We start from the raw sequence: 17,434 nt of genomic DNA, 5'->3' as shown, positions 1-17,434 counted from the left end.
TTTTTGAGCAAAGAAAATTTATGGTGCGTTTTCGCTGTTAAAAATACATTTTTTTACTCTAAATTCTGCTCTTTTTCTTTATATTGCCTCGCACAAACGGTGTAAAACTGTAAGTTAATAAAATATCATAGTATATACAATATGTTATATTCAAATAAAACATTAAAAATGACCTTGACATTCAATCAAACTTGACGTACTTTTTTTGCTCTTCCATTGCGACGATTTGACATTTGTCATAATGTCATAATCCCATACGAACAGTCGGGCAGTCATTTATAAAGTTGGCAAGTGCTCCAGTCCTAGCCTTTACCGCAGGAACAGAGACGCGATATTTTGAAATAAAAAAAATCAGATAAGGTACAATTTTTTGGTCCGTTTGTACAATAACATGTCACTAAACTCCTATTTTTATTATACAAATGCATCTGAAATTTATCCCCAAAATGTTAATTTTAAATGAGACTTTGTGGTCCAGCCGACCCCCTGTTCAGATAGCATGTATATTTTAAAAGGGTTATAAAAAAATATTACCGTCGTTATTTTTGAATTGCTGTTTTCAAATAAACAAAAAAACAAAATTAAATAATTAATTGAATATATTTATTTATAAACAATTGAATCGTGCAAATATTATACATTAACATAATAAAAAATATCACGAATTAATTAAGTATTTTTATTAGAAATCGGTTCAAATCGCACACCACTCCCTCGAGAACAAAACGGCACTGCGACGGCTGTACGTAGGAGTGGGAGCGAACGAACGACATTCACCTCGTGGTGTTGATCGCAGTAGGTCGCGTGTAGTCTTGAAAGGCTCAATACTTGCCGGTGTCCCTTCGATATGTTGTCATAAACACGACTTTGACAATCGGCGACAAAAATGTGTTATAAGACAAAATAAAATTATTGTGAAATGTGCTAAAAAATAAATCATATGTTTTGAAAACAAGTGTTGAACATAACAAATTGTACAATTCCAACGAAGTGCACGTGTACCGATCAGCCGACAGAATTATAATTGAGATTCAAATAAATAAAACATCGACGAGACGCTGAATGTGTGAGTTAAATTATTATTATTATTTACGCTTGAGTGTTCATGTTCGCGACATTTACCTCTAATTTGAATTTATTTTGCATAGTGTTATTGTTATTATTATTATTTTGTCGAGTGTTCAAATTCATGCCAAGAATTATCTCTAATTTGAATTTATTTTAATCGACCGGATTATTATTATTAATTTGGTGAGCGTTCAAATTTATCTAATTTGAATTTATTTAATCGATTGATTATTATTATTTTATCTCACATTCAAATTCATCTGCAATGTTTATTTTTAATTGCAATTTATTTATTCTTGAGTGGTATTAGTATTATTATACCACTCAAGATTAAATAAATTGTATTAATAATTTATATCTGTGTTGTTTTTTTTATAATAAATCACGAATGAATAACTAATGCAGAATTTATCGATGCTCAATGTCGATTATTTAAATTCCATAACACGCGACGACCTTGATTGTTTTTATATTTCTATATTTGATTTTTGTTGAATAATTAACTTTTGCATACAAAACAAAACGTTGATTAGAGTGCCTCGCAAAAACAAAACCGCAATTCGTGAGCTTTTGAACCCTTTTCATAAGAATTAACAGGGCGAAACTTTGTTAAAATTTAACTGGCGCTAATTAACTAGCAACGGATTGGTTCTACGTGCGGGATTTTCATAATAATTAAGACGAATGCTTATACACGTTTTAAGACGCAATTTGTAACAATAATGATATTCATAAAACCAGAATCGATCGTTGTATTTGTATTTCATACAATCGAATTTTCTTCTGGGGTACTGAACTAAATCTAAATAATTTATAGGTACATATTTTTTGCGGCACGGAATGCGCGAGATGGGAATTTTTCTGGTACTCATAATAGGAAAATCGTTTGCCCCGGCGTGAAATTGGAATGATAAAGGGCCGCGGTGCAATAAAAATAAATTATAACGCTTTCGGGATTGTGCCCTTTCGTATACATACGTAACATAAAAATGGAATCGTTTGCCAAGAATAGGTAACGCCATGCCAAATTTTCCATAGAAATGTATACGGGAAATCCGAAACGTTGTTGCCGAATGTACTTATCTGTTTTTTTCCTTCTGAAGGGGACTTAATGCTCTATTTATATAAAACATTATAAGATAATGTCTTATTGTCATTGTGTGTTTTATTCTATATCAGTAAAAAAACGTAAGACCTTGTATTTATATTCTTTTACATCCTATTTTGCGTACAATTTTTGAACCGCCCATGGCTAATACTAATATTTATTCTTTTAAAGTTGCAGTGTTGAACTTTAGAGTGCCTTAGAGAGTCGCGATCGCATCCCTAATTCTTTACCGTTACAAACAGGTCGTAAACGCTGGAAAACGTTCCTATCCAGCTTCTCAATGAGCTTGGATATTTCCATAATAAAAATATGTGGGATGGTGCTCATCTATTTAATAGTACAATTAGTGTTATAAGAAAATTCTAAAAAAAAATATTGTTATATAATATAGTTAATGTTAATTATTAAAAACCACAATTATTTAATCTTGTGTGCTTTCTATAAGATTTATATCGATAAAATTGAACCAGTACAAATATTTAGATCATATTATACAATGAACGACTGCAGTTTTTTTGTTTGAATACGATTGCAAATCGATTCTGGTATCATAATCTAAATAGTATTATTGATTGCAATTTTATGAGTTAAAATATATTGTACAAATATTCAATATGTGATTGTGTCATAATACATACATACTCCGATGTGTAAAGTATATAATAAACACGTAGTCTTTTATTTTTCAACTCGTATGTAGCAATTTATCTCACTCATGAGCCAAAAGTTTTTTTTTCTAAAGCGACGTACAAATGTATAATAAACAAGAACTAGTGTATAAGTTGTTGAATAATACCTGAAAGACCTAGGTTTAAATTTCATATGACTATTTTATAATTCACAGATGAATAATTTAAAAAAATTGTACATCTATTGATTTTATTTTTTATAAAACATATGATTTATATAGATTGATTTCAGTCAAATGTCTCAAAATTTAGTAGTTGTTCGTTTTATTTAACGCCTGTCATATTTCAACAGAATATTTACAAATTATGTTATTTTTGTGGTCAAAGCAATTAAATAAATATAATCTTAATATATTATTATATGAATATTACAATACCATATTATATTTAGCATAAATAAATAAAATTTACAATATGTATGATACAGTACATATTATTATTAGAGAAAAAGTGTCATGAATTCCAGGAAATAGTTTTTAAAATCACTTTTTATTAAAGATTAAATCTTAATCAAATTTATAAAAATATTTACTGCCAATAAAGCACTAAATCTTAGTGATGTTAAATTTATATTTGATTAAAAAATATTGTTTTAATTTAACTAATAATATAAAATAATTTGATAAGCCTGAGGAACTTATTTTTATCCAAATATACCTTAACCCTTTAAGAGCCGAATTAATTTTCATAAAAAGTCACGTAATTCGTCAATTATTCAGTAAAAAATAAATTTAAAGATTTTGTTATACGATTTTTTTTATGTTTTTATTCATTATATGCTGTATCTCTATTGACCTTCAGTATTAAATCTTTATTTTTATTATTCACTGTATAATTGACTAAAAACGTGACTTTTTATGAAAATTAATTCAGCACTTAACAAAATCTATATTTTAAAGATTTTTTATGTTTATATTCTTTCTGTGCTGCATTTATATTCACTTTCAAAATTAAAGCTTTAGTTTTATTTTTTATTGTATAATTGACTAATTACATGACTTTTTATAAAAATTAATTCAGCACTATATATTATTTTTTATTGAACGTAGGATAAATCCGAATTTCGCACTTAAGAGCCGTACACGGTGACCCGGATTTATACGCACCTGGCACATTAAAGGTTAAGGGTTTAGATTTTAATTTTTATTTATCTATGAAATAATACTGAAAATATTTAAATATTTTGAGTTTGTCTCATGATGCTTTTATCTTAGTTTTTTTATTATAATATATGAAATTGTTACGTCAATTTCAGAGATTAATGAGAACGCCAAGCAAATTTCTATGAATTTGCTCTGTAGGCCACCATTTTCAACCCTTTAAATTAATATGAAAGAGGAACATTATTTACCCGGAAAATCACTGTTTACTTTCCTTTTTATTAATTTTAACATAAAAGTGAAAAAAAGCACAGAAATAACAAGTTTTAAAAACCACTGTCAGGGCTGCCACACACAAATATTATATGTAATTTATATTGTATGTGGTTTATATTATATGTTTTTGGTTGTTTTTAATATTTGTATAGGACACGATAATTTCCGTTGTTTTAATTAAAAACTTTTATCAAAATGGCGGCTGCTTCATATATTTAAAAATTTTTAACTTTGTCAAAAAAATTAAAAAAATAGTAAATATGGCAATAATGATATAATATAAACAAAAACAAAATTCAAATTCAAAAAATTGTGTTTTTTTTATCATTAAAAAAAAATATTGTAGCAGCCCTAACAACGTTTGTATGCTCGATCGTAAATAATAAAAGAATGGTTCAAAAATTGCACATATTTATGATCACATTCCATTTAATAGATGTCTCTGTATTAAATTAACGAAAAAAAATCAAATTTATTAATAAATGTGTCCGTAATAACATTTGCGTGCCTGCACGCGCTGGCGTTTGACGGCCCGACAGCTTTGGCGTGCAGGCACGTCACTGGCGTCCAAAGGGTTAAATGTAGTAGTTTTAAAAATAACTGGTTTTTATGTAAAATGTATATTAAAAAAGAAAGTACATTATATTTTGATCATCGCTAGCTTAAATTATTGAACTATAGAAACTTATGTCAATTTTAAAATTTATTATTATCCACGTTTTTCTCAATTAATTTGCGTTATTAATAATTGTTTCAAAAAGTGCTAATACCGAAACAAATATTTTACCTAAATTTTACGAATGTTATATACAAGTCTTAATGGATCGTTCTATATTAAAGATATGTAAAATAGTATATCATATTTTATATATAATTTCAATGTTTAATTGGACTGTTTAAAAACAATCTAAGCATATTCTTGTATAATTGAAATTCATCCCTTACTTCAAATGTTTTAAAGAAAACCTTCAACTGCTAAAACATATTAGTTTTGATGAGTCCGTATTTTTTCTCACAATAAAAAAGTTCAAATTGAATCCACCCTTATTGCCTTAATTTAATCAAAGAACTTTTTATTTTATTTTCATCCTTTTTCTGCTCATGTTCACAATCAACTGGCTTCACAGAATCCAATTCAGATGAAGCGTTTTTCCCCTCAGGATTTAATAAAATCAATCATTAGCCCTTCTACGTGTATACAACATACATACACGTGTAAAAAATCCTTAGAAGTATTTTAACGTGGAAATATATAAAAAATATATACATACAAGTTTCGAAATAATTTATACGCAGTACCATTTCCTTTTATCTAAGCCTTGATACCGACACCCACCGGACACCTATTCTACAATTATCTTCAATATCAACTTCACTTATATTTTTTGCATTAATTCGACCCACGTTTATTTATGAGTCGCACAATGAGCTAGATCGATACTTTACGACCTTATTGTCGCTTGACGAGTGCAACATATGGAGACAATCGCAGGAACTATCTTTTGTAAATTATGGCGAAGGACGTTACTATTTTTCAACGTGTGGGCATACGTGCAAGACTGTCTAGTTTCCACTATAGGTAATATGTAAATGAAGAAGGATGATGAATTTCACAACATTTAGTATTTTAATTGGAAGGGAAGCCATCTAAACGCTTACAAAATATATACTTCTATTCCTTGTAGATACAATGACGAATCAAAACGGAAACCATTACGAAAATAACTTCCCCGTTTAATATTGAATAAATTAAATTTGTATGGTACATATAACCGAGAGGTGTTTTTCAACGCAAAAAGTGCGAGATTACTGTGATCTTAGATCTAAACAACGATTCATATTCCAATGACGCGCAACGTGAAGAATTTGCGACGGTCGTAATAGTCAATTATCGAATTCCAACGAAGAAACTAGCAATGGATGTATCGGATGTATAGAATATATGTATATTGGAATTTCGCTTGTCTTTCATTACAAATATACACACATTTTAATAAAATTACTAATGTAAATAAAATAAAAAAACATTAAACTAACTTCAAGTTTATAAGATAAGCGAGTTTTATCAGGCAAAATATGACGCAAAATGACACGAAAGACGTAGTGGAAACATTCGAAACTCGAGAAAACTCATTAAAACCGAGCCACGCCCCATTTTAGTTAAACTTTGAGATTAGTTGACATTACGACTGTATAGATACTTCTTTATTAAAAAATCTTATATATTTATAAACATCTTTATCGATATAAATATGTAAGTTAATTGCGTTTTAGTTAATATTTATTACCCATAATAAATACATTAAAATAACACTTACATCTAAATTTATTTCATCTGTATAATTCGTTTTTTTTTCATATAGTACTGTTTTCATTATATTATAATTGATGATGCTATATATTATAATATATAATGTAATGAGCCAGAATGTCTATATAATTTATTTTAGGATCAAATGTATGATTCTTACACTGTATAATATAAATATAATCAGTATTTTATCAATAATTTTGTATATATAAATATTTTACAAAACTTTCACTTTTTTCCCTTAAAAATCTAGTCCTAAAAATGGTATTAAACGATTCAGTATATACTATGTATTAAATATCTATAATAAAAACAAAGTGCAGCTTTTTACTACTTTTTTACCATATAAGTAAATATTTAAAAAAAAATTGAAGCATTTATAAAAATCAATACTTTTTTAATAACAATTAACAAATTGTTCACCAGCATATATAAAGCTATATTTATATTGTGAGTTATCTTATCTGTATGGCAAAAACTTAAGTAAAGTTATATTACAAATTGTTCACCAGCATATATAAAGCTATATTTATATTGTGAGTTATCTTATCTGTATGGCAAAAACTTTAGTAAAGTTATAAAAATATTCTCAATCCTCAATTAAATGAGTGTTTTTTTTTATTAAAAAAATATTATTACATAAATTTGTTTTAAAAAATTACTTACAATTACAACTAATTATATATAGATTTAAAATCAGTATATAATGCTTCATATATTATAAAACGAGTTATCGGTATTGGAAAATAAAATTAAATGCAAATAATATTTATTATTAAAATATTTTCACTTTTCGATTAGATGTTAGCGATTATTAAATAAAACATCAAAAAATATTTTGACTTTAATTTTCAATTACTTTTGACTTCTAATAATTTGCTAGATATAATTTGGATACCCAAAAATTAAATATTTATCAAATATTATAAGATGAACAGTTTTTTAACGTATAATATTCATCCAAAACAGAATTTAAAATTTTCAATTATCAAAACTACATCTAAAATACAATATTTAATTTAAAAATAATACCATTTTTGAAATAAGCATATAAAACGAGTTATTAGTATTAGTAACAAAATTATTTATAAAAATATTTTCACTTATTTCTCAAAAAATAATGGTAATTATTTAGTAAAAGGGCAAGAAAATATTTTTACCCAATTTTCACTTGAATTTATTTTTACTTTTACACTATAATTTAGAGTCCACAAAAATTCATTTAACATGAAATATTTATCTAAAACAAAAAAGAAAATTTTTAATTTTCAAAAACATAAGACATTTTTATGGAAAAACTGCTATGATACATAATTTTTTTTAATTAATATTTAGGAAATACTGATCAAAATTTTTTCATATTTAATGCAATTATTAAGTGGAACATAAAATTATATTCTTACTTCAATTTTCTATTTAAATAAAAATAACTTTATATTTATTAAATTGCTAATTATAATTTAATCATTAAATATATACCATATATTATTATATCTTTAGTTTTTGCAACCTAAAATATTTATCTAAAACAAAATTGAAAATTAAACACAACACATACATATTAAATTCAGCATATAATGCTACTAGGGTATCCAGATACCCGCCAAATTCATTACCCGGTTCTCGGGTATTTTTTTATAAAAGAACCGGGTATCCGGTTTGGTTTTGGGTAATTTTTATCAACTATTATATACTGACCCAGAGTTAAAATTTACGAATATTATATATCTTTGATTTTAAATTTTATCTTGAATTATCTTGAATTTTAATTATAATTCATTTTACCTTTTCGATACCCCGCTAAGCACTATCTACTCTGTATGTAGCTGTGATTTCAATAGATTTCTTGAAAGCACCGGAAGGGTTTAACTAATCCCTAAATCGGTTTTGCAAAATATAAAAAAGACGATTCTTTAAAATCGTGTGACAACAGATGTTTATTTAAAAAAAATAAACATTATATTGAAATGAAAAGAACCGGGTACCCGTTAAAATACCCGGCTCTCGATTCATTTAAAAACAGGTTTAGGAAGCCCTAAATCTTGTTTTACAGAATTATTTGATTAAATACTATTAGAGTAGAATGATATTGAAATCATTATATTGTGTTATGGTTTTTTTATTTGCTGAATATTTAATAAATTTAGCCAATTTAAAATTAATAAGATTTCTTAGAATATTTGTTACGCTTCATTGGATAAATAAATCAAAGTCATAGCATTTCTTTCGTACCCATTAAAAAAAACTTAACAGCAGTTTCCACTGCAGATCTTCATTAAAAAATAAGTGTAAATAACCTCTTAACAAGATAATCAACATATAATTTTAATTCATTATATTCAATTTGCTTTAAAAAATTACAGACATATTAACAATAGTAATAAACACGTATGTGAAGAGATCGTATCTCGTCAAGATGAGATCAAGTTTTGCCGACATAATTGCTACTTTTCTTCCGGAAGGGAAAAGAAAGTTGCTGTTGAAGTTGATATTTAAACACAATTAAACATAAATCAAATTGGAATACACACACTTAGATTCGAACGCCAAAGTTAAGATACGTTTGCAACTAATCCTGTTTTGGAAGGAGCGTTTATCTAAAAAAATCATATACGGAAACAATAGGATTTGTAATAATTATATCATTTATGTATTTATGTAATTCTCACGCTGGATGGTGGTGTCTAATGGTAGTTCGTGATGATGCTAGCTCAGTCTGATTGCCAGTTAGCTCAGTGGAACGGAAGTCAAATCCGATCTACTTCATGGTGACCAGACACCTCTTGGTGGCAGAATCATAATACGAGAATGGCCCCTTACGGAGAAAGCTGAAGCTACTCTACCATAAAATACTCACTCCGCCATATATAGAATGACATAAAGGCGTAGGGAGTTTTTTGCTTCGTTATTTTTGATGGGTTATTAAGGAACCGTTTGTGAGGTGATGCTGTTGAAAGTGTGGTCTCTAATGCGTATAATGTAAAGTATGTATTAATTAACTGAAAACTATTTAACCAAAACAGAGTATTTATGGCAATCTTTATTTTTATCTTGTATAACTATTTGAAAACCGCTGCTATATATAATGCAATCGCAATCAATTTAGTCAACTTCCCCACATAAGTTTGACCCCAACCAGACATGTGCTCATCTTCGCACCATTGTTGCCTCACCCGATCATCGCTTCAGCGGTAGTTCCATCGTTATCTCCCTTGCTTCGGATAAAGCATCGCCTGTTAATTATTACCGCCGCTTCCTTTTAACCGAGCTCCTCCGAGTATCTCGGAGCGTCGAACTCATCTCTGTGTCTCTCCGATGTATCATTACGCTCCCAGCGGACAAATCGCTCTTATTTGCATTCTTCTGCGTCTTGCTGCTTTTTTTTCCTCGGCCAAGGAGACCGCGATCAGCCTCGAAAAGTCCTCGTCAATTACTCGTTCATGAGTGCTTTCGATTCCATGGACATAAGTCATATACACACGGCAGTTTTAATTAAAATAGCGATGCTTCATTTACGGTCGTAAGTCAATTCGAGCAATAAAAGTAATTTAACTTAAGTCAGACTTTACTCATTTTAAATTTCAAGCAATTTATAAAATACCACTGTGGAAGATTACATAACGTAAAGTAAAGCTATTTTGATCTTTGATCTTTGGTTTAAAATTAACTTACTGTGTCATGGAAATTTAAGTAGTGACACTTCTTGGTAATTATGTAAGACCAAAAAGTCTACACATGCGATTAGTCTACAGAACTGTTATTTATTATTGGTTTTACTTAAAAACAAGTTGAGACTGTTTTATAGGTATATAGTTTTTGCTGCGCCACTAAAATATTTGAGATAAATTAAAACAGTGGTTCGCTATAAAATATTTGAGATAAATTAAAACAGTGGTTCCGAAACTCTCGAAGATTACATACAAATAGTGTATAATAACCGAAAATGTTTATTACTCATTAATATACAATTTATAAATAATACAAATATATAATCGATTATGTTCGTAATTGTTTATTTTTAGTGGAATATTTTAATACTATTTATTTGTGTGTTCTAATTAAATAGTATTAAATAATTCAAAAGTCAATAAAACATTTGCGATAAATTTAATCAATGGTTCTTAAGCAGTATTTTACCTTTACAAAGACTACATAAAAATAGTGTATATGTAACGAAAGTTTTTTATATTTATTATCCATAGATATACAATTAATACATTCCACAAATATGTAAGATATCCTCAGTCAATTATAACGTGCGAGAATAGTGTTGTTATATTTTATTAAATCAAATACTCATTATAAATTTATTGCACATTTTTTTTTTAAATATAAGCATTCAATAATCAAAAAATATTAATATGAATCAATAAATAATTTGATTTTAGATTTTCTGAAACAAACGAAATTCAAATTTAAATAATAATAAACAATTGAATATATTATATAAATAAAAAACACATCAGTGTGAAAAATATTATGGGCCAAATAATCTGTTCCTATTGAGGACAAGATGGCGCAGACTCCTAGTTGCTCTCTTCGTTGGGAGCACTCGAAGATCGAAAGCATTGTGAAGCTCTCTGCGGGGTCTCGGCCAAGGAGCTGGGCGCTCCTTGTCTGGGCCGATAGCCTACTATAAGGCCTGCAATGACAGTGTTTAAAGAAACCCTGGTGTCAGTGAAATAAAATAAGTGCGCTCTCCTCTTTGCTCTGGTGGACAACCCAAGATCAACTGTCAAGGGGTGGTTCAAAATACGCATAGAAAAGGTAATTTTTAGCACATTTTAAAAACATTTACCAGACAATACTTACTATATTTCTTAAACATATCTTATCAAAAAATAGTAAAAGTGGTTGCATTTTTTTTGTTTGGCAAACGGTCGCCACAACTAAAGCTTAAAATAATTATTAGTTAATTTTTGATTTTGGTGATTTTGATATTAATTATGTATATATTATTTTGTGAAAAATTGTTATTAATCTAAATAATATTTATTTTCTTTAAAAATCGTATTTTAAATTATATATACATTTATTGTTTTTAAATATTATTATTAGATTTAGTATATTTCAAAACTCTCTCGATAAAATGCATTTTTTTAATATGAATGAGATTTACAAGGATTAATTATAATGGCATACAAACATTATATGAAAAAATACAGTATGTGTTAAAAATAGTATTGTATTAAAACTACTTGAAGAGTAGTGGAATAGTATTTATTTGCTGGTATTTCCAAAATATGCTTGTAAAAACATATTGCATTTAGGCCATATTTTTCTTACCAAAAATTGAATAATTCTAACTCATATTGTAATTGAAAAAACTAACTTTTTTTCTAATTAATGGCTATTTTTATTTACATTTAATATATTAATATTGAATAAGTCTTTGCCTTTACTATTTAAAGAGATATATTAATAAATGGAACTGCTATTATTTCTAAAAAAAATATTAAATAGACTAGAACTTAATTTTCATACTAATTGCAAAAAATAAACAATGTCAATATTATTTTAATTTTAAATTCACATCATATTATTTTTTTCTGTTAGAAGATTATTCGAATTGATCTATACATTTTTTCTGTTAGAAGATTATTCGAATTGATTATTAATTATATATAAGTTAGTAAAAATTGATCTTTATCGTAATTACTTGATTCACCATTCCTTTCTCAATAAAATTATATATTTACAATAAAATTGTATACATTAAGTACAATTGATAACATTGCTTAAATATTTTAGAATTTATAGTTGTCGGTTCAATAAATTTAACCTTTATTGTGTTAAGGGCGCAATTTAAAGTTCAAGCCAACAAAACGTCCAGTACTCGTATAATAAACATTTCCAATCAATTAAAAGTAGCATTCAAGTGCCATAAAGAAGCGGCATAATTGGTACGAAACGCTAGTATTTGCATGCAAATTCCCCTCTGGCGTCCTATTTCTCATATTTTTTCTACCATTAAAAGAGTATTTGGGCAAAATATTACGTCCCTATCCAGATTTGTCGCCAAGCCGCAAAAATCGTATATCTTCTCTAAATGTGTCCATATTTACAAATAGTTCTCGAATACAAATCGTCGACTTGAGGATTCGAGTTTGAATACGAGAATTGGGTCGGTGAGCAAATTCGGTGCCTTTTTACACAAAAAATAAAAGAAAATCCTCTGGGGTTTTCTTTACATAAAACGCTCGTTGTTTTTATCGCCTTGTTTACTTAAGGGAAACTTATCTTTGCCTTTTACAATTGACGAGGAAATATACGCTACTCTTTTTCTATTATATTATATTATACATGTAGTTAAAAGCAATAAGACCATATGCTGCAAAATTTGTTTTGCTATAATAATCTTAAAATATTGGTGAATTTTTTTGGCAATATAAAACTTATTAGATTAATTTGAATTGTTATCAATTATTTATAGGAATATTAAAAAATGTCACAGTAACATAATTCCTGGACATTTTTTTAAATTTCAATAGATATTTGCAATTAATCTTTAGAGCCTCTTAAAATAGTTCTTTAATAATTTATTTTGCAAGCAAAAATTATATTTTACATCATATTTTTAGTATTGATTATTGTTATTTGATTGTCTGTCTTGTGTTTAATCGTTTTATCTCACGCTATAGTAAATAATATGTTTTTATATAAAGATGTATTAAATTATCAGACATTTGATGCTGTCTGTTTGTTGATCACAAATGTATCATGGTTTCTTTAAATACCGTCAGGCTGTTAGGGGTAAATCTGTATTTACCACTAATATGTCCTTTAAAAATATATTAAGAAGTATTGTCTTATGTTCCTGACTTTCCAAAGCGTGTGTCTATTTTTTTATTTTCTCAATAAAATACATATGACATATGTTATTTACAACATAGAGTATATTTATTTATATAAGTGTTCAACGTGCTTCTGAACTACTGCTTTGTGATCTTTAAAAATATGTCTATATATATATATATAAAAAAAAAATCTTGATAGTTAATTTTATTTTTTATTACAAATTTGACCATTATGACTATGACAACACATAGTTAAAAAACTGTTATAACACATAACTAAAATAATTAAGCACCACCCCACATATTTTTTTCCAGCTTCTCATAGCTATCTCTGAAAACTTCCTCGTTGTGAAGCTTGATGATTCATGCAAAAGAAGCGTTCTCACGCGCCAAAGTCCTGTCAAGAATAAGGGACGCAATCGCGACTCTATGGAGCACTCTAAAAGTTGCACCCGAAAATCATCGAACATTTACGGGTAGTGGACACCGCCCCTCAGCAACTTAAAAAGTGCTTTATTGAGTATATTCTACATGAAAATAAATTCTCTATATGAAAATAAATTTGAAATATATAATGTAAATATATTCCTATCACTATAATAAAGTATATATTTAGGAGCATTTTAATAATCAGCATGTTATACCAGTGGTGTAGTTGGTGACAAATACCTGAAAGACCTGGGTTCGAATCTCATATGAGCGTTAGTGTTTTTAAAAGTACTATCGTAACTGAGAGATCGAAATTAATAATTAATATATGATTATAATTCCGATCAATTATCACAGATTAAATTACTCTAGATTTTCCTAATATCACGTATGAATATTGTAATAAATAATTTAAATAAAAACAGGCTATTTCCTACATAGTAGTATAGTATGTTGATTTTATGCTGTAATTATAGATTATAAATTATACAATTTGATTTCGATCTGGTTTCCTAATTTTTATTTGATGGTTATTGATTGTGTTTATCCTTTTGGAACGCATTGGATTAAAACCTGTCATAAGATTTACAATAGATAAATAATTTTTTACTGTATTTTCACAATTTTAATAAATGTATAAAACTTACATGTCTAAAATAAACAGATTAAAACCTAATCGACAATGCATGTCAAAAAATACATTAAATGGATATTATCCCAATTTGGTATTATTATATAACGATTTTCTTTTAAGATGAAAAATATTATGTACTGTATAATATACAGTGTATATGCTAGAATATATTAAAGTGATCGCTTAAGCACTATCAAATATTATAAAAATAAATTTCACTGAAATATCCTTGGACATAACACGCAAAAAGCTATTTTTAGAACAAAAAAAAATTTCATTACACCCAACCATTTCTTGTCATATATTATATCTACATTTTTCGGACAGTCCTAATTCAAAATACATTGTACGCAACCCAGATGTGAGCATACCCTTAAATAAAAAAAAACAACATTGTCTTTAACCCACATCTGTTGATATATTTTTCAACCCCTGAAAAAAAGAAATAAAGTAAACGACTTTTTAACACAATCAATCTCAATAGACGGGGAATCGATGCGTTTTAGAGCCTCTTTCGTGCATTCCTTATCCGGATTCCCACCCCCTCACAGACGACAACGTATTTTATCGAGTGTGAACGCGCCCTTATAAATTGCGAAAGTAAATTTTTCGAGCGTAATTTCGCAGCACGAGAATACGTTATTATATCGACGGGGGGTGCTTTTGCGTAAATATGAAAGGCGCCATATTTTTGATGTCGGTATTCAATCTCATTTTACTTTCTAAAAAGTTTGATCTATACGATGCTTCCCAATTTTTTTTATTATTTATTTTTACGTCTCACGCAAAATCTAAGCTTTCAAGTCCTCTCATCGTTTCTTCTAATGAACTTGTTTTATTTTCAGATGATTCAATTTATCAACTTAGACGTAATTTAATATTTACTGAATAGCCCAATATTAATTTTAATATATCTATATTATTGTTGTTTACATTTTGCAGAGTGTAAAAAAATATGATATGTCTGGTATTGATTACAATTTTTTAATATTTACTGAATAACCCAATATTAATTTTAATATATCTATATTATTGTTGTTTACATTTTGCAGAGTGTAAAAAAATATGATATGTCTGGTATTGATTACAATTTAAAAAAATACATTCCAACCGTATTTTCTTTTTACCATAGACTATATTATTCCATACTTATATATTTGCTTCTCCTCAGAAGATATAACTCAAGCTGAACTTTTTGCATAGATAGCGAGAAAAAAATGAATACATGTTTTGCATTAGGGGAAAATTCGGTACATAAAAAAGTGTCGACTTATTGAAAATGTATCGCAATGTTATCTTAAAACTGATGATTCTGCCTGTATACACCATCAAAGAGTCTGCCGATGTTTGTACTTTTACTTTCTAGTACTAAAACTTCTCTGAAATAAATTTCGCACAAGAAAATTAATTGCACCCCATAAACTTTAAAACTAAGCAACAGACGCTTCATCGAATGAGAACCGTTCTTCGTTCTTTTAATTAAGGTTTAACTGCTCTTAACTGGGTTAATTAAATTTTTAGTTATTTTAAACGCGTGATTATATTAAATAATTATGTTTTTCACTGTACGAATATTAATATATATTATATTATATAATATGTAGATGGTACAATTTAATATTTAACTATATTAAGATTTATTTTGTGTGGTTAAATTTTGACTGCGGTATGAAATTAATGTGTGTAATCCTTTTCCATTTGTGTTGATATATTTTATAATTATTTAATGTAATTGCGCTCTAAAGTAAATTTATATGTTTTTGTTTAAGATTTAAGTAGTTACTATAAAAAGTTTAATTTGCTGTGTAATTATAAAATACAACGACCATTATGCTTAAAAAGTAAGATAAATCGATTTGCTTCATTATTAATCTTACCACTTCTATATAAAAATTAAAGCTCAAAGCTCAGTAAATTTATTATATATTTGCAATATTTATTTTTCTTTGAAAAATAAATATTGCAATCTAGCAATGTGGCTTAAAAATTTAAAATAATGGCACTTAATGAAAAAGTTAAAAGCACCCCTATATTTGTTATCTTAAAAAATTGCTTTATAATAAGACTTTATTTTATATTACAACTTTTAAGTAGAGATTCGTTGCTGATTGTTTAATAAAAATATTTGAAAAAACCTTTAAGATAGATTTTAAGAAAATTTATTATATAAAACAGCAATAAAAAAAATTATCAGTATTTTTAAATTAAATAAATATAAAAATATTTTCGTTTCATTTGAAAATGAATATTAATTCTTTTCCTCAAGAAATTAAATATTTTCTGGAAAATCAAGACACAATCATTAAATTTTGACTATAGCTTAGTTTTAAAATATTTTATTTATTTGTTTTATAAACCAAGATCAATTAACGTTTTTTTAAGTACTACTTTTATCTTTTGCTCTTCTAAATCATTGGATTAAATTTCATTTAGTGCTATGTTTAATTTTTGCTGGCCGTCTTTTTAAGTTTGTTGAATTTTTTGTTATTTATAAGTAGGTGAAAATCTTACACGGAGCTCATTTTCAATGTTAATATCCTAGTACAAAATATTTCTAAAAATCACTTTACAGTTCTCTGACTAATAACACCTTCACTTCCAATTTGATATTTCTTGTGGCTTGCGCCGCACTGTTTTTTAGTTTTCTCTTGTGCAAAAAGGATACGTAAGTCTTTTATCAACACCATAAGTAATAATGCCAAAAAAGAAAAAAAAACATATCTAAATACAGATTAGAAAAAAAGACTATCTACTACACATGTCTTGTTCCAATTAAAGTAAAAATCGGTCACTTGATATTAAACAATTTATAATATGTATATTTTATAAAGGCAATGTTAGTTTTGTTTTATTTAGAATATTTTTTTATTATTGCTTAATATACTCGTATCATAATTGATTTCAACCGGATCGTATCATTTTTATGTTTAGTTTAACTAGAGATTAAACGACGATGTTTTAATAAATTTTCAATATTTTTATCATCACATTTTGTTCATTTCTTTGCATATTTCAATGTCGG

The 17,434-nt window shown here is 27.2% G+C and overlaps 1 protein-coding gene across 1 annotated transcript in view; it reads left to right on the top strand.

Moving 5' to 3' along the window:
- The first annotated feature begins 771 nt into the window (after positions 1 to 771).
- LOC148227967 (uncharacterized) overlaps positions 772 to 17,434 on the top strand; it is a 78,065-nt gene continuing 61,402 nt past the window's right edge. The window contains exon 1 of the mRNA XM_088200103.1: positions 772 to 1,066. The gene's annotated coding sequence lies outside the window, so the exon portion shown is untranslated. The remainder of the gene's footprint in view (positions 1,067 to 17,434) is intronic.

The sequence above is a fragment of the Plectrocnemia conspersa genome, unplaced genomic scaffold, assembly GCF_051122295.1.
Source record: "Plectrocnemia conspersa isolate PC_06_02 unplaced genomic scaffold, ASM5112229v1 ptg000012l, whole genome shotgun sequence".
Lineage (NCBI taxonomy): Eukaryota > Metazoa > Arthropoda > Insecta > Trichoptera > Polycentropodidae > Plectrocnemia > Plectrocnemia conspersa.
Note: the sequence above shows the minus strand (reverse complement) of the source record. Positions and strands in the feature narration are given on the sequence as shown.